General features: G+C 36.4%; 1 pseudogene; it reads left to right on the top strand.

Moving 5' to 3' along the window:
* The first annotated feature begins 7,651 nt into the window (after nt 1-7,651).
* Nucleotides 7,652-16,845, top strand: LOC122428013 (annotated as a pseudogene).
* The last annotated feature ends 3,183 nt before the right edge of the window (nt 16,846-20,028 follow it).

Here is a 20,028-nt window from a genome sequence, read left to right as displayed (position 1 = left end):
TTATTGCAGAGCACAGGCTCTAGGGTATGTGAGTGTCAGTAGTTGTAGCTTAGGAGCTCTAGAGTGGGAGTTCAGTAGTCTTACTGAACAGGCTTAGTTGCCCTGTGGCATGTGAGATCTTCCTGGACCAGGGATTGAACTCATGTCTCCTTCAGTGGCAGGTGGATTCTTAACTACTGGACCAACAGGCAAGTCCTAAACTAACTTAATTTTAAAAAATCCCTATATTAATTTTACTTAGAACATATACATTTGGAGAGAAGAAGCAAACTTCTTAGAGCTACACTGCAGATTCATTGGGGAAAATGCATTTCTCAGAAATGCTATTTGCTATGGGGAATGATTTCTCCATCTAAAGAGAAACTCAGTGGGTTTTCTCATTTCTTCCTTCACTTCCATCACTTCCCCTGGTCTTCACATAAATAGTCCTTTGATCACTATTACAAGCACAAGTACTTAGGCTTCTTACTAACTAGCATCTGCTGGAAATCTGCAGTAAGCTTGAAAACACAGCTTGAATTTTAATAAAAAAAGGTATCTCTTAAAAAAAAAAAGAACATTCCCTTTCTTTCTTCTCTAATTATACAGAATCAGTTTTGGGGGGTCTTGACAATGATTTTGAATTCTACCCAATTCTCCCCTTTAAAAAAGATGTCCCTAACATTCTTTTCTAAAAGTCTATCTCCAAAAAGTTATTTAACATAATACATGGTTGGATGGCATCACCGACTCAATGGGCATGAGTTTGAGTAAACTCCAGGAGCTGGTGATGGACAGGGAGGCCTGGCGTGCTCCAGTCCATGAGGTTGCAAAGAGTCTGACACAACTAATAAAACTGAACTGATATCAACCAGATTTAGTAATGATTTACCATAGACTTTGATATTTATATCCTAGGCAAAATAGACCTCAAATTACAATCTCAGAATAAATATTAGTTTATCAGATTAGTCTAAGAACATAAAAATATATTAGAACAAATATAGAATTATCTTCAAGAAAGTCGTGTCTGACACTTTGGACCCTGTGGACTGTAGCCTGCCAGGCTCCTACGTCCATGGGATTTTCCAGGCAAGAATACTGGGGTGGATTGCCATTTCCTCCTCCAGGGGATCTTCCCAACATAGGAATCAAACCCAGGTCTCACACATTGCAGGCAGACTCCTTACTGTCTGAACCACCAGGGAAGTAGGACAAATATGAATGATTTGGGCATTTTTCAGTTTTATTACAGGAATAGTGGCACAAATAAGAAAAAGGTAAACATAAATATATTCCTCAATGGGGAATTAACTATAAAAAATTAACTATACAAATATCAGAAAATTATTTTTTCTTAATTTTATGAGTTTGAAATAATTATTATACTTTAAGATATAGAGTTTAAAAAACATGAACACTAAAGCTGCTTGTTTTAAGGCCTAATTCATATAATCAAAGCAGTAATTTATCATAGTGCTAAAGCATTTTTTCTGACAGTAAGATAATGTCCTTTTCTATAATACTCTTTAAAGACCATAATTGAATCTTTCACCATTTTATGCCAAAATCAAAATCTTTTGCATAGTATAAAATTATGTTAACATAAAGGAGCTTAAGTGGTTCAAGATTTAGATACCTTGTTTCTGAATTTTCTGTTTATACAAAAGAACTACTCTGATAAATAAGTGAATCTATTCTATTTTATAGAAACAAACTTCTCTTAAGCACTAATGTTTACCTACTTAAATAATCTATACATCATTGCATTAAATAAACAATTTGCTAATAATTTTAGGTATACAGAGGCTAAACCTTTGTAACATGCTTTATTTTCCCAGTTTAGTTTTAATAGGCATTTTTTTTCCTTGCATTTTGATGACCTCTGGTTTTCCTAGTCAGTTAGTATAACATGTTCTAAAATACTTTATATTTAAACTAGTTGCATTTCATACATCACTATGTTAGGAAATCCTGCTCAAATTTCTTCCATATCAAGACTTAATTTAAAATGATAATTTTAAACTATCACAGATATACACAAATATTTTGTACATATGTGCATATATACATATATGAACACAATGTCAAGTTCTATGTGTCATAAATAAAAAATGATCCATGAAATTCTGTGCTTTGATTTCTAAATGTGGCTGTCTTTTATGGTGAGGGAGGTATTTGTTTCAGCTATAGTCAACATATTTTATCAAAAATAATGATTCACTTGTAATCTCAGATCTAACATTATCCATAAATTTATGAGGATATCAACTGTAGTGTTTTAAAAAGCAGTACAGTTGGGACTTAGAATAATATGCAGTCTATGGAGCAGAGAAACATCAGTTCTGCGTTTCACACTGGATTGCACCGACCTTTTGTTTCTCAATTTTGTTTCCTCCCTAGGTTCTTTGCTTCTGAATTCCACTCCATTTCTACTAATATTCTAGATTCTGGCTCTAAGCTTGATTAAGTAGACTGAGATCCTAAAATCACATTCTCAGTTCCTGGCATTTATTTCCCTCAGAGATGTCCTTTTTATACCCTTAGATGCAATTCCCTCGTATATAATATCAGCAAACCACATGACATGATGTAATACAAGTACCTATCTTTTCACCTTTTCATACTTTTAAAACTCAACATTCAGAAAACTAAGATCATGGCATCTGATCCCATCACTTCATGGCAAATAGATGGGGAAACAATGGAAACAGTGACAGATTTTATTTTTTTGGACTCCAAAATCACTGAAGATGGTGACTGCAGCCATGAAATTAAAAGACGCTTGCTCCTTGGAAGAAAAGGTATGACTAACCTAGACAGCATATTAAAAAGCAGAGACATTACTTTACCAACAAAGATCCATCTAGTCAAAGCTATGGTTTTTCCAGTAGTCAGGTATAGTTGTGACAGTAGGACTATAAAGAAGGCTGAGTGCTGAAGAATTGATGCTTTTGAACTGTGCTGTTGGAGAAGACTCTTGAGAGTCCCTTGGACTGCAAGGAGATCCAACAAGTCCGTCCTAAAGGAGATCAGTCCTGAACATTCATTGGAAAGACTGATGCTGAAGCTGAAACTCCAATACTTTGGCCACCTGATCTGAAGAACTGACTCATTTGAAAAGACCCTGATGCTGGGCAAGATTGAAGTTGGGAGGAGAAGGGGATGACAGAGGATGAGATGGTTGGATGGCATCACTGACTCACTGGACATGAATTGGATTAAGCTCTGGGAGTTGGTGATGGACAGGGAAGCCTGTCACCCTGCATTCCAGGGGGTCGCAAAGAGCTGGACATGACTGAGTGGTTGAACTGAACTAGTTCTAACAGCGTTAGCTGATATATCAAAGTGGCTATGATTTGCATTTCTGTGAAAGTTAGAAATGCATTTCAATTGTTTTGTTGGGCATATATATGTTTTCTCTGGAAAAATTATTCGATGTGTCTGATCAGTTTTAAATCAGATTATTTTACTATTAATTGCATGAGTTTTTTAAAGTTAAATTTTATTGGAGTATAATTGATTTACAATGTTGTGTTAATTTCTGCTGTCGTTGTTGTTTAGTTGCTCAGTCATGTCTGACTCTTTGCGACCCAATGAACTGTAGCTTGCCAGGCTCCTCTGTCCTTGGAATTCTCCAGGCAAGAATACTGGAGTGGGTTGCCATGTTCCTCTCCAGGGGATTATCCCAACCCAGGAACTAAAACTTTGTCTCCTGCTTGGCAAGCAGATTCTTTACCACTGAGCCACCATTTCTGTTGTACAGCAAAGTAAATTGAGAGATTGGGTTTGACATATGAGTTCTTTTTATTTTGGGGATATTAATGCCTTATCAGATATGTGGCTTGCTGATATCATCTGTCAGTTGCCTTTTCTTTCTTTCTTTTTTGCTGTGCAGAGCTTATTATTTTGTTGTGGTCCCACTTGTTTACTTTTGTTCTTATTGTTGTGCTTTTGGAGTCAATCCAAAAAACTATTGCCAAGACCAATGTCAAGGAACATGTTCCCTATTTGTTCTTCCAGGAATGTTTTAGGTTTTTGTTTTTATGTCTAATTCTTTATCGATTTCATGCTAAGTTTGTGAGTGGCATTTGATAGAAGTCCAGTTTCATTCTTCTGGACATGGTAATCTGGTTTTCCTACATTGTATATTGAAAAGGATTATCCATTTCCCACCTATTGTTATTGGACCTCATGTTGAATATTAGTTGCCCATATTTCTTACAGTTTTTTTTTTTTAACTCTCAACTCTGTTTCAGTGGTCTTTGCCCATATTTTATGCCAGCGTCATTTCAGTTCATGATTGCTATTTCTTAGTAACATAACTTGAAATCAGGAAGTGTAATATCTTCAGCTTTGTCTTTCTTTTGGAGATTGTTTTGGTGATTCAGGGTGTTTTGTGGCTCCATACAAATATTAGGAGTGTTTTTCCTATTTTTGTGACGATGCCTTGAAAATTTTATATTAACTGTACTAAATAGCAGTAGCAGTGTACTGTTAGTTGCTTAGTCATGTCCAACTCTTTGTGACCCCACAGACGACCTCCCAATGTCTCTTCCACATTGATTTCTCCCTCTTGTGGGGGATTTATTTAGGTTGTGTATCTCCTTTTGATCCCACAATACCAGCCCCATGTTGAGAGTTTCCCATTTGTCTTCTCAAGTATAGAGTCCTGAAATGTTCAAGGTTGTGAGTATTCTCCCAATACCACAGATATGGGTCAGATTTCTGCATTTGCTAACTCTTGATGTCCATGGCGGTGCACAGAGGAGATTGTTCTGTGGGTCAGGGAGGAGGAGCAGAGTGGAGTGGGTGAGACAGATGAAGCACTGGGGAAGCCTGTGGCCACTCAGACTGGTCTGCAGATGAGGTGTCCAAGGAGATGGTGGGAAGTCCACCTGATGGAGTCTGCAAATTGTTTAGTAGGAAGAACCACAAAATGGTTAGCGGAATTGCTTTGAGAAGTTCTAAGACCCAGCAATGATCCCAGCCTCTTGTAACCCCTTAGCTTTGCAGATCACTCAGTAATCTTGGCAAGGTTAAAAAAAAAAAAAAAAGACATTCCTATTGCTGGGACATCATGCACTGACTCACACAATTTCACTTTCTCCTCTGGGAGAAATTATATTTTACATAGATCTTTTGTGGCACTGAACCATGATAATTGGGGAAGAAGTGACACAAAAAGCAAAACTGTTCACTTACCCTTTTCAACGCATACATTCTTGGGATTATTTGCTCCCATGGTGGGCCGAAACTTCTTCACTGGGCTTTCAGATTCCCAGAAAGTTATGCTCATCCTGAGGTAACTACCAAAATCATTGTTCTGTGGGGATGACAGCAGAGATCTCCTATTTTGCAGTCTTGCTAATGTCATTCCAGAGGAGAAATTCTTACCATGAAAACCTCAAAGAAAGCAGATATCAATGGGGAAGGAATGTGGAACAACGTAAGATTAGAAGTCAAGTCAGCATCTTTTGGACCATTACAGAGAGTATAGATTTTAATATCTATACAAGACGTAGTTATTAAAACATTTGACTCAAGTAAGATAATTTGTGAAAGAGAATTAAAAAAAAAAAAAAAAGATCAGTGAAGTTTCTCTAGCTTCCCAGGTGACTTAGTGGTAAAGAATTTGCCTGCTAAGCAGGAGATTCAGTAGACGCTGGTTCGATCCTGGGTCAAGAAGGTCCTCTGGGGGAGGAAATGGCAACCCATTCTAGTATTGTTGCTGGAATAATCCCATGGATAGAGGAATCTTGTGGGCTACAGTCCATGTGGTCCCAGAGAGTCAGACACAACTTAAACTGCAGCAAAATTTCTCTATGGAATGTGAGTTGCACGTGTGCAGAATTTGAAGCAGTGAGACCATAAGGGTTCTGTAGTAATTCCAGATTAGATATATAAATGACTGTAATGGTGACATCTACAATGTAAATAGATTGATTTATAATTTTGGAGTAGAAGGTGTAGAGATAGTAAACAATTGGATAATTATGTAATTATATTTTTGTTAAGAAACAATTATTCTTATGACAATGTTATCTTTATATATTCCTATTGTTTAATTGCTTGAGGAAAATAAACTTTTTAAGCCAATGTCCCTAAATATCACTGGATTCATTTCTACAGAGTGTAGTGAATTCAAGTTGCAAAAATTCAAGCAAAAAAAAAAAAAAAAATGGAACTTTGCATTATAAAAATTATTTTAGAACAAGAAGGCAAAGATAATACAATTAGACTTGCTGGATAGAAGGATAATATTATCAAGTTACGTTCTTCATGACTTCCTTACTTCACTCTATTAATAAAGTATCTCTTCTCAATATAACATTAGTCTGATGAGAACCAGAGCTTGAACTCTTATCTGCCCTAATAGTGAAAAGATATATTTCTCTGCTTCTCTTAAAGATAGATATGATTTAGCAGGGAGAGTACTGAATTTAGCATCAAAACATTTGGCTCTAAGTCTCTCTGTCTTAACATCTCAAAGTATGCATAGTTACTCCATCGGGCAGTAAGTGATGGCCTCATTCTTATCTGAATATTTAGCAGATTCATCAGAAAGAAAAATACCACAGAGACTAACTATCCTGTTCAAACAAACATTCAAATAAAATCAGAGAAAAAATTCCAAAATATAAAAAAAAAAAAAAAATCTCAGTTCAGTTCACTTAAGTTGCTCAGTTATGTCTGACTCTTAGTGACCCCATGGACTGCAGCACACCAGGCTTCCCTGTCCATCACCAACTCCCGGAGCTTGCTGAAACTCATGTCTAGCGAGTCAGTGATGCCATCCAATCATCTCATCCTTTGCTATCCCCTTCTCCCCTCGCCTTCAGTCTTTCCCAGCATCAGGATATTTTCAAATGAGTCAGTTCTTTGCATCAGGGAGCCAAAGTATTGGAGTTTCAGCTTCAGCATCAGTCCTTCCAATGAACATTCAGGACTGATTTCCTTTATGATGGACTAGTTGGATCTCCTTTCAGTCCAAGGGACTCTTAAGAGTCTTCTCCAACACCACAGTTCAAAAGCATCAATTATTCAACACTCAGCCTTCTTTATAGTCCAACTCTCACATCCATACATGACTACTGGAAAAACCATAGCTTTGATTAGACAGACCTTTGTTGGCAAAGTAATGTCTCTGCTTTTTAATACGCTGTCTAGGTTGGTCATAGCTTTTCTTCCAAGGAGCAAGTGTCTTTTAATTTCATGGCTGCAGTCACCATCTTCAGTGATTTTGGAGCCGCCAAAAATAAAGTCTCTTCCTGTTTCCATTATTTCCCCATCTACTTGCCATTTATTTATTTATTTCCAAAAATTCTAGTCTTCATTGTATACACATGAGATGATGATGGATTTTCTTGACATTATTTAGAAATTATTATGAATTTATGTTTAACTTCACATGCCCTTTTTGATATCAACTAAAATAAGTTTGGAAGCTCTCATTCTGAGGGGTTTCTTTGTAACTCATTTTATTGACTTTATTGATATTTTTGTTTCCATCAAAGCAATTGCATTTCCTTTTAATCTTTAATGCAAAGTACACAACTCAAAGTTTAATCCAACCTTCTATAAACTGACTGTGAAGCTCAGAGAGACCTTTGGATTGTGAGTTTCATGCAATTGGTTTAAACCCAGATTTAGTTTGAGCACAGTTAATGTCATGAAAACTGTGAAAGGCTTCTGTGTCCTTTTCATGCTACATTTATGGTTCTTTGACCCTGAAAGGAAGGACTACTGAGAAGGTACTTGTATGACCCATGGATTTTAGTTACTGGATTAATTTTAAAGTTATTCTGGATGAACTCTACCTTCATGGGTATGAGATAACGTCTTGGTACCTTCAACGAGTTCTTTGCTTGATCATCCCAGACTCCCTTTAATGTGGAGATTCTTCAACTTCCAACAAGTAAAGAAAATTTCATGGAATAATTCAGTGCTGGTCTCTACACACTTTCTTTTGAACTGCCAAAATTTTCATGATGTGACAGGCAAGTAAAACTGATAAAAATGATCAAATATTTTTAGCAATAGCCAAAAGAGTATGTGATAAGTGCTGTCACAAAGAAGAAGTAACTCAGCAGGTTACAGACAGCTAAGTTTGATATCTGTATTGCTGACCCTTTAGACCTTTGTAGATAATTAGTGGCTGAACTCATCAATATTCCATTTATATATTCTTTGCAGTTTTCTTATGAAAAAGTCATTGAGAGATTGTGTTCTGGGATTCTTATGCTTTCTTTATATATTCCTTGTGTCATATCAAGACTGATAGACAGTATGACTTTTATACAGAGGCTGGAGAACTGGTTATTGTATACCATGGGTGATGTGATGTCTGCACATTATTCATTTCCAGAATGGGATGAGTATTACAGCAAGTTTTTAGGTAAGAGAAATTTACATGCAATAATGATTCTTATTTCATATGTATAATGTGAGTATCTATCTGACTGTATGAAACCTTTGAAAAGTTTTCTTTTAAGTGAGATACAAGATTCTGTTGCTTAACTGTTTTGAATGAAAATAATAACTTTTTCTTCAGTTTTTCCTTTTTTTAAGCTTCTGGTTTTTTGTTTTGTTTTATATCATTGTGTATTGAAAATATGTATCACAGAAGAAATATTCTCTTTATTTCTCCATATATCCTATTTGATGTTACTAATTTTTTCAAAGTATCTGGAAAACTCAAATCTGACAGTGTAAGTTCCATAACCCTGACTATTTCTCTCTTTTTTACCTCTCTTTTTTATATACTCTGTTTTCTTCCTGATTAATCTTCTCTTTTCAAGTTTTGTATTTGTATCCTATCAACACTTGGTTGACTGATTCCTGGGCTTGGAATGTGGTGAGCATGAAACTGGAAAAGAAATATATAAATCTTGGTTTCTCTACTCTTGTTTCCCAGAAGAGAAACATGGAAGATTTTTCTCTAAAGGACCATGTTTCTAGATGTTTAAACTTATCTCATTGTCATCCTGTTGTTATTGTTCTGTTCATAACTACATTATAAGTCAACTAGTGAGTTTTGACTCCAACAAAAAGATTTTCTCTATTTCAGTAAGTCTGTGTGCCACTTTGTTTTTCATTTTTCATAATTGATTTTTTAAATTTATTTAATTGTGCTAAGGATGATTTTGCACAATATACTAATTATCTTAGAGGAGGCAGTACCCTACTTGCATTATTTAGTTAGATTTTTTAAATAAAATTAACATTTTATATTGTATTAGTTTCAGGTGTGGATGAAGAAATTAGCCAATAGTTAGCCTAAGAAACAAGTGGAAAATTTTATTTGAGCTAATATGAGGATTATAACCCAGGAGAGAGTCTTTCAGAAAGCTCTGGAGAATATTTCACCCATTAGAAGCCAAAGAACGGTTATATGTTTTTGAGACAAAGGGTTTTAGATCAGAGTAATATACTGACAGTTTATAGAGGCCAGTAAAGCAAGTGGTGGGTCATTGTGACCCCTTGAGAGATTAAGGAAGGAATGCTATCTCCTAAGGAGTTACTTTGCTAGTGCCAGGAGGAAATCGTAATTTTTGTTTGTTTTTGTTTTATTGTGAGTAGACATTCCTGTATCTTCTAAGCAGATCTTGATAATGTACAATGGAGATGTAAAATGTATACTAAAGGGAAGCAGGGTGTTGGTTCAAATGGCAGAGAACTTTTTAGGTTAAATTTTTCTTGTCCTGCTTTAAAACCATATTGTTTTATACATCTGTGTCTCTTTTTCTGTCTTGCATATAGGGTTATCATTACCATCTTTCTAAATTCCATATATATGCATTAATATTAGTCTCCAACTAATAAAAATAAATGAGAAAAAAAAAGCAAAACTCACTAAAAAAAAAAAAACACAAAACAACCATATTGTTTCATCACAGGTATACAACATAATGATTTTATATTTGTACATATCGTGAAACGATCACTACAGTAACTTTAGTTAACATTCATCACCACACATAGTTAAAATTCTCTTCTCCTTTGAGGTGAGAACTTTAGACTTATTCTCTTAGCACATTTCAAATATACAATACAGTATTAACAACGATGGACTTCCCTGTTGGCTCAGTAGTAAAGAATCTGCCTGCCAGGACGTTTGATCCCTAGGTCAGGAAGATCCCCTGGAAAAGGAAATGGCAACCCATTTCAGTATTCTTGCCTAGAAAATCCCGTGGAGAGAGGAGAATAACAGGCTACCATCCATGGGTGCAAACGAGTCAGACTTAGTGACTAAAAGCTCAACATTCAGAAAACTAAGATCATGGCATCCGGTCCCATCACTTCATGGCAAATAGATGGGGAAACAGTGGAAACAGTGGCTGACTTTATTTTTTTGGGCTCCAAAATAACTGAAGATGGTGATTGCAGTCATGAAATTAAAAGATGTTTACTCCTTGGGTGGAAAGTTATGACCAACCTAGACAGTGTATTAAAAAGCAGAGACATTAGTCAACAAAGGTCCGTCTAGTCAAGGCTATGTTTTTTCCAGTGGTCATGTATGGATGTGAGAGTTGGACTGTGAAGAAAGCTGAGTGCTGAAGAATTGATGCTTTTGAACTGTGGTGTTGGAGAAGACTCTTGAGAGTCCCTTGGACTGCAAGGAGATCCAACTAGTCCGTCCTAAAGGAGATCAGTCCTGGGTGTTCATTGGAAGGACTGATGCTGGAGCTGAAACTCCAATACTTTGGCCACCTGATGTGAAGAGCTGACTCATTTGAAAAGACCCTGATGCTGGGAAAGATTGAGGGCAGGAGGAGAAGGGGATGACAGAGGATGAGATGGTTGGATGGCATCACCGACACAATGGACATGGGTTGAGTAAACTCTGGGGGTTGGTGATGGACAGGGAGGCCTGGCATGCTGCAGTTCATGGGTTACAAAGAGTCAGATATGACTGAGCCACTGAACTGAATTGAACTGAAGTGACTAAAAACAACCACAGTTATTAACTGTAGTCACCAAGCTGTACATTAGATCCCCAGGACTTGCTTATTTGAAAACTGGAAGTTTATATCATTTGTCCACCTTCACCTACCTTTTGTGTCTATCCTTTATCCCTAGGATGTGGCAACCACCAGTCTGTTCTCTGTGACTTCATTTTTCTTTTTTGTTTCGCTTTCTTTTTAGATCTCATATTTAAATAATATCAAACAGTATTTGCCTTCTCTGAGTTACTTCACTTACCATATTTCCCTCAAGTTTCATTCTTGTTTAAGCAAGTGGCAGATCGTTCCTTTTTCTCATGACTTAATAATATTTTTTATTTTTGATGTAACCATATTTTCTTTGTCCATTCAGTCACTGAAAAACAGATTGTTTCCATATTACGGATATTGTCAATAATGATCCAACTGACATGGGAGTGCTGTAGTAGTTTTATTTTGAAGTTTTTGAGGAATAACCATGCTGTTTTCCACTGTAGCTTTACCAATTTACATTCTCAATAACAGAACACAAGGGTTCTCTTTTCTCCACATCCCCACCAGTATTTGTTATCTGTTCTCTTTTCAGTGATAGCTATCCTAATAGGTGAAAGGTGATATCTCATTGTGGTTTTGAGTTACATTTCTCTGGTAATTAGTGATGTTGAGAACTTTTTTATGTACTTGTTGACTATTTGAGTGTCCTCTTTGGAAAAATGTCTATTCAGGTCCTTTGTTCATTTTTTAATTGAATTATTTGGTTTTTCTGTTGTTGAATTCTTTGTCTTCCTTAGACATTTCGTATAGTAGCAACAAATGAGATAAATAGTTTGCACATATTTTCTCTCATTTCATAGGTTGCTTTTTCATCTTGTTAATCATTTCTTTTGCTGTTCAAAAGCTTTATAATGTGAATTAATCTGTACTTTTTAATTTTAAATTTTATCACTTATGATTTTGTTGTCATAATTAAAAAATCATTGCCAAGATCCATGTCGGAAGGTTTTCCCTATATTTCCTCCTAAGAATTTTATGGTTTCAGGGCTTCCATTTACATTCTTCTTAATCCATTGCAAGTTAATTTTTGTAGTGAAGTAAAATTGGGGTCTAGTTTCATTCTCTTGCATGTAAATATCCAGTTTTTTCAGCAAGAATTATTTAAGACTGTCTTCCTTCTCTGAATATTTTTGTCTGCTTTGTGAAATGTTAGCTGGCCATATATGCATGGGCTTATTTATGGGCTCTTGAGTCTGTTCCATTGATCAGTGGGTCTGCTTTTATGCCAGTATCATATCATTTTGATTGGTACAGCTCTAAAACATTGCTTAGAATCAGAAACTGTGATGCCTCCAGCTTTGTTCTTCTTTATCATGATTGCTTTGACTATTTGGAGTCTTGTAGTTCCACATGAATTTTATTTTATTTTTTTTCATTTATTTTTATTAGTTGGAGGCTAATTACTTTACAATATTGTAGTGGGTTTTGTCATACATTGACATGAATCAGCCATGGATTTACATGTATTCCCCATCCTGATCCTCCCTCCCACCTCCCTCTCTACCCAATCCCTCTGGGTCTTCCCAGTGCACCAGGCCCGAGCACTTGTCTCATGCATCCAGCCTGGGCTGGTGATCTGTTTCACCATAGATAATATACATGTTTCAATGCTGTTCTCTCGAAACAACCCGCCCTCGCCTTCTGCCACAGAGTCCAAAAGTCTGTTCTGTACATCTGTGTCTCTTTTTCTATTTTGCATGTAGGGTTATCATTACCATCTTTTAAAATTCCATATATATGTGTTAGTATGCTGTAATGTTCTTTATCTTTCTGGCTTACTTCACTCTGCATAATGGGTTCCAGTTTCATCCATCTCATTAGAACTGATTCAAATGAATCCTTTTTAATGGCTGAGTAATATTCCATTGTGTATATGTACCTTAGCTTCCTTATCCATTCGTCTGCTGATGGACATCTAGGTTGCTTCCATGTCCTGGCTATTATGAACTGTGCTGCGATGAACATTGGGGTGCACGTGTCTCTTTCAGATCTGGTTTCCTTGGTGTGTATGCCCAGCAGTGGGATTGCTGGGTCATATGGCAGTTCTATTTCCAGTTTTTTAAGAAATCTCCACACTGTTCTCCATAGCGGCTGTACTAGTTTGCATTCCCACCAACAGTGTAAGAGGGTTCCCTTTTCTCCACACCCTCTCCAGCATTTATTGCTTGTAGACACATGAATTTTAAAAGTGTTTTCTTTGTTGCTATTTTCTAACATAAGTATCAAAATCTCTAAAACCCCATCATTACTAAAAATTAAGCTTATTCCCAAGTAACAGTTTTCTTTATACTTGTGATCTCTTGTTGTTTGTAGCCACTTCATTTTTTTCAAGATATCTTTGAGAAATTTTTCTTCTACAACTCACAAACAATATGAGTGTTTCTACTGAGGTATGCTACGTAGAAATATGCCACAGATTCAAAAAAGGTATATGACCTAATTAAGGTCGACATGTTGCATGGAGGCTTTTTCTGGGCACTCTGTGACAGAAACAGGTGCTTATAGCTCTAGAATCGACCCTAAAGAGTGTGGACAAAACTGCTGCAAAGTGAGAGTCCAAGCTGCAAAAGGTAAAAGTGAGAAAAGAAAAGTGAAAATCTTCTGGTGACATATTCTGAGTAACGGATCAAGCAGTGACGGATCTACAGCTGGACTGAAGCTATTTGTTTACTTCTGGTTCCAACAACTTTGTACTCAGTTGTAAAAACTCTTTTATAGTAAGGAATAGTGACAGGATATAACTCTGACTCTGATTTACTCCTAACTCTTGGCACACTAACATTCTTTTGGGGAATATATCGATAATCTGAGAAAGAATAATAGAGGCTTGGTAAATAGAAGAAAAACATTTCTTTGACTCTCATAAAGTTTAGAATGCTATTACATATAGATTGCTATTCAGAATCCATTGAGGATTTTCATTATAAAGTATATGAGGATTTTCATTTCAAGTATATTTTTCAGATTTTAAAAGGATAACATAAATTATACAATTATAAACTGAATCATGTTATAGATACATTCAAATAATTGACAAGGAAATGAGTAAGGTGGTATCTGTTTCAAAACATATATTGAAAATATTTATAAATATTTTGGGAGAAAAAGAACTGTTAGGTTAGACGCAAAAATGGTCAATGTCTAAAAGGGTAACAGAATCATAACTTAATGGATGATTTTTTTACCAGACAGAAATATATAACTCAAGTTTTTAATTTCACAGTATCAGAACACAAAAGTCCACAATAAATCAATAATAAATAACAAAACAAAGCATAGGCACACTTTCCTAGCTTTTCTTAAGGGATGTAAATAATTCTTTAATCATTCAATATTCAGCAAATGTCCCAGCGTTATATCAAATGTAGCATTGCTTTTGGAAATTTGGAAATGCTTTTCCAAATTTGAGATATTGTCTCACAGTCTTCTTATTCAGATAAACTGCTTTTTTATTTCTCCTACAATATCAGTTTCATTTCAATAAGATGCATTAAGCACATGCGTGTGTGTGTGTGCTGCTAAGTTGTTTCAGTCGTGTCTGACTCTGTGGGACCGTAAGGAATGCAGCCTGCCAGGCTGCTCTCCGTGGCATTCACCAGGCAAGAATACTGGAGTGGGTTGCTAGTGCTTTCCTCCAGGGGATCTTCCTGACCAAGGGATTGAACCTGCGTCTCTAAACATCTAACCTGTATTGGCAGGCGGGTTCTTTACCACTCTAGATTACTAAATCAGGAGTGGAGAATTAACAGGAAAAAGATGTCATCTGATAATATATTAGAAGGTTAGTGAAACAATCATATGACCCTGCAATTCTACTCCTAAGTTTAAAATCAAGAAAAATGATGACATATGTATACAGAAAACATATACATGAATGCTCATATCAGCATTATTCTTAGTAGACAAACATGAAAACAGCCCAAAAGTTCACCAACCAATGAATAAATAAACAAAATGAAGTATATCTCGACAAAAATCTTTCAGCAACAAAAAGTAGTGAAGTACTGATACATATTACCATGCAGGTGAACCTTGAAAAACATTATGCTAAGTGAAAGAAGGCAATGAAAGAGACATAATAATGTATGAATTCATTTATATTAAGGGAAATAAGATTATTTTTGAACAGGCAAGTAGATAAAAAAATAGGTTACCGGTTGTCAGGGAGAAATGGGGAATGGTGGCCAATGGATACAGGATTTCTTGTGCGAGTAATAAATTTGCTTTTGAATTTAACAGTGGTGTATACGCATGCACATGTGTGCTCAGTCATGTCCCACTCTTTGTGACCCCATGGACTGCAGTCCCCCAGTCTCCTGTGTCTGTGGAATTTTCCAATCAAAAATACTGGAGGGGGTTGCCATTTCCTACTCCAGGGGATCTTCTTGACCCAGGGATGGAACCCATATCTCTTGAGTCTCTTGCATTGGCATCCAGATTCTTTTATCACTGAACCAGTGGTGATGTTTTCATAATGTTATAAATGTACTAAAAACTACTCAATTGTTTATTTAAAAAGAAGAATTGTATGGCATATAAAATACATCTCAGTAAAACTGTCATTAAAATAAAGCATGGGAGAGAAACATCACACAAAGTGAATAAGATTATACCCCTGGTTAACACCAGTAAGACTCCAGTACGGGGTCTGTCTTGGATCTGAAACTGGATTTTTAATACCTTTGTCATTAACAGAATCATCCCCTAAATTACTGAGATTTGTTTGTGATCTTTCACATAAAAAGATTGTCCTGGTCAGATCAAAACCCCTTATATTTTCTGATCAAAACTTCATCACACTTAGGACATCAAGACAATATTCAAAAAGCCATGTGGTGAGAAAACAGATAGATACGGGTTCCTCCTATCAGTGATATGAAGCACACATTTCAAAAGGACACCAAACTCAGGGTAAGGTTCTTATGCCACAGTAATAAAATACAATTCAGAAATGAAGCTCTGTTTCCAAAATAAGGAAGATAACTCAATGCAGAGTCACTAATTTGAGTTCTTATTCTGTTCAAGTTCACTTGGTCTCCACTTCAGTTCAAAGGTCACCCTTTGGTACTGTTTATCAGCTAAAATATGTCAAAATGGCAAATATTACACCATCAAATTATTATGCAGTGTTCTATCTTCACCAAAGAGAACAAAGTCTTGTTAGACAGGAGCTATAATTATGTATAGGAAAGAAAGTCATTACTTTCATATTTTTATTAAAGGATTTTCATTCCTGATAGGATGTATTCAGTTATGGAAGAACAGTACCAAACACAAGAAGAAAAGATGGATAAATTACAAATGCTGTTTTTAAAAGATATCAGCCACTTTTGGAGGAATGAGGATGAGGTAAATTGGAATTACAGAAGAGGAAGAGACTACCATAGTAGGTTGAGGACCTCTGGCTGAGTTTTTGTTCATTGCTAGGAGCACATGCCGATTCTGAGCATGCAGCTGGGCTAGGCTTAACTCAAACAGAAAGACTCTGTTGGCAGAGAGAAAGAAACAGGCTTTTGGCTTTATTCCATACCTAAGTGCATGTTTAGTTATCATAATCTCAGTATTGTGTACTCTTGAGGGGGGAAGACTTATTGATTTCTCATGGGTTGCATAGAACTAATATTGGTTCTTTAAATATTTTTCTTAGAAAATTCTTTGGCAAAGCATGCCCCACTTAACATGAGATTGTTTTCCCTCTCTTTCATTTTGTCTAAGAAAACCTACCACATTATGTAAGATTATGGGAAAAGCTGAAATGTGGTTGATTCGAACTTACTGGGATTGTGAATTTCCATACCCTTACTTACCTAATGTTGAATTTGTTGGAGGACTGCATTGCAAGCCTGCAAATTCCTGCCTAAGGTAAATTAAGTGTGCTCCTTTATACTTCTCTGAGTATTTACCTCCTGGAATGATTTCAAGTCTATCATTTTTAGTGTTTGACTCTCAAACTGAAAAACTAGACACAAGAATTAATGGGAATTATCCACCTTAGACTATTAATATTATGCTACCATTAACTATTTGCCATGTTATCATGGTAATCCTTAGTGATGTTTATCAAATATACCAAATATTTGACAACAATAATGGTCCTAGCCTCTGAGTTTCGTGGAATTGTTCAATACTCTCTGGGCAATGACAGTGAACTGAAGTTGCATGAATCACTTCCAGGTCCAGCACTCAATTGTCAGGAGCACTTACCCCAGAGCTCTCTTTTCCTCTATGATGTCAAAGGGGTGTGTTCCAGAGTGGCTATTCTGTCAGCTTGAGTCCTGATTAAAGAATATAGCAACAGGAACGGCTCAATAGATGGACATATGACACGAGAAAGAAGCAATGTGTTGTTTTAGGCTTCCAAGATTTCGAAGTTGAAAGTTATTTTGCATACCTTAGTCTAAAAATGGACATAATAGGGATAGTATAATAATTATAGAAAAGAGCAAATAAAGATGGAATGATTCACTCAAAATCCTGGTAGAAATTCAGTAATGATAACTTGTTGGGTTTGGACAAAGAGAAATTAGCCTGGAGAGGTGATTAGAGGATAGGTTATAAAAAAAATCAAATGAGTAATACTAAGTATTCTTTACTTAAAATCTAAGGTCAGTGAAGGATCAATGTATAATTTTTAAGCAGCAGCATGATACAACTTACCCTTGCATAAATATGGCCTACTGAATTATTCAGAATGGAGCAAGATGAGCTGAGATTCAGGGAGATGAATTTATTCAGGGAATACATCAGGGAGATGAGCTGAGATTCAGTTCAGTTGAGTTCACTCAGTAGTGTCTGACTCTGCGATCCCATGGACTGCAGCTTGCCAGGTTCCGTGTCCATCACCAACTCCTGGAGTTTACTCAACGTCATGTCCATAGAGTTGGTGATGCTATCCAACCATTTCATCCTCTGTCGTCCTCTTCTCCTCCTGCCTTCAATCTTTCCCATCATCAGGGTCTTTTCCAATGAGTCAGTTCTTCACATCAGGTGGCCAAAGTATTGGAGTCTCAGCTTCAGCATCAGTCCTTCCAATGAATATTTAGGACTGATTTCCTTTAGGATGGACTGGTTGGATCTCTTTGCAATCCAAGGGACCCTCAAGAGTCTTCTCCAACACCACAGTTCAAAAGCATCAATTCTTTGGCACTCAGCTTTCTTCATGGCCCAGCTCTCATGTCCATAGATGACTACTGGCAAAACCAAAGCTTTGACTATGTGGACCTTTGTTGGAAAAGTAATGTCTCTGTTTTTTAAGCTGAGATAGATGTGCAATAATTCCTTCAAGACTTTATAGCGATCCAAACTATGATAGCAATTTTGAGTATAAATTGAGCAATTTAGGAGATATTTGCAAAGAAAGTCAATGGGATTTTCTGATAGACTGAAGGTGGAGATTAAGGGAGAGACTTTCAGAATTAATTGTTACCTTTTTGTTTCTTTATACATGCCATTTCTTTACATTTATTTATTTGTTTATTTATTTTTGTATGGATGATTTAGTAGAGAATAGTGTCATTTACCATGGTGAAGAAATAAAGGAGAACAATTTTGAGGGAAAATGATTGGTTCATATATGTGTATGCTGAATGAGGTACAAGCAGTGCTTAGCAAGTAGCTATTAAATACACTGCTTTAATTTCAGGGTGGGTTTCCCTGGTCACTCAGATCCCTGGTAAGGGATCTGCCTGCAGTGGAGACCTAAGTTTGTTCCCTGGATCTGGAAGATCCCCTAAAGAAGGGAATGGCTACCACTCTAGCATTCTTGCCTGAAGAATTCCACAGACGAGGCTGGCATGCTACAGTCCATGGGATCACAAAGAGTTGGACACGACTGAGTGACTAACCCTTTCACTTTCACACTTTAATCTCGGGGCAGGTTTAAGCAGTATTTTTTTTTTTTTTAATTAATAGACTTTTTTTAGAGACATATTGACTGCAAAACTGATCGCAAAGCACCGGAAGTTCCCACTATCTTTTGCTCTGTCCCATACACAGCTTCCCCACCATCAGTGTCCCACACTCCTGTGTGTGGCACATTTGTTACATGTTGTGAACTAACATCCATATGAATATGAACAAATGTCCACTGCAGACAATGAAGTTAACTCTTTGTGTTTTACAGTCTATACCTTGATAAATGCATCATGACATGCATCTACCCTTACACTCTCATACAGAATCTCCACTGTCCTAAAAACTCCCTGTGCTCCATTACTTCATCATTCCCTACCCCTTAATCTCTGGAAATCACCATTTTTAAACTCCCTCCATAAATTCGCCTTTCCCATAAGCAGTATATTTTAAAATCAGGGATGTCAAGGAATAAGAATCATGACTTTGCATTGGCTGCTTATTGTAAATATTACATCACTCAGAGTGAAAAACAGAACTTGGAGTGGGAGAAACTATAAGCCAGATGCTTAAGGTTTCTGTGAACTGAGGTTTTTCTTGAAACCCTGACTGTTGGCATTAGAACACTAGTTGACAGTACAGAATAAACACATAAAGAAAGGATTTTTTTTTTTTTTTTAAGAGCAGAGAAAAGTAAATGGTTGGAAATGCAGTCAGAAGAAAGGAAGACACAGATCAAACCCCTGTCTAGAGTCTCATTGATATAGGTAGAATAGAATGATTGAGCATACTTAAAGGATTATAGGCTGAGACCTGAGTTTAAGGTAAGGCCAGGAAGTATAGGTGATTTGGATAGTGAAGAATCTGCTTGCAATCAGGAGACCCAGGTTTGATCCCTGGGCCTGGAAGATTCTCTGGAGAAGGGAACAGCTACCCACTTCAGTATTCTTGCCTGGAGAATTCCGTGGACAGAGGAGCCTGGTGGGCCTACAGTCCATGGGGTTGCAAAGAGTCGGACATGACTGAGCGGCTAACACTTTCACTTTCAGGAAGTATATGAAATACTCAGTTACGATTTTGAGAATATTTGGAAACTTTTAAATCATGTAATAAGAATTTTAATTTTATCCTTTTATATGGGTACATAATATTTTGGCAAGTTAATAGTATTGAATATCCATTCTACAGAGCTCTAAGC

This window comes from Cervus canadensis, chromosome 26 (genome assembly GCF_019320065.1).
Source record: "Cervus canadensis isolate Bull #8, Minnesota chromosome 26, ASM1932006v1, whole genome shotgun sequence".
NCBI lineage: Eukaryota > Metazoa > Chordata > Mammalia > Artiodactyla > Cervidae > Cervus > Cervus canadensis.
Note: the sequence above shows the minus strand (reverse complement) of the source record. Positions and strands in the feature narration are given on the sequence as shown.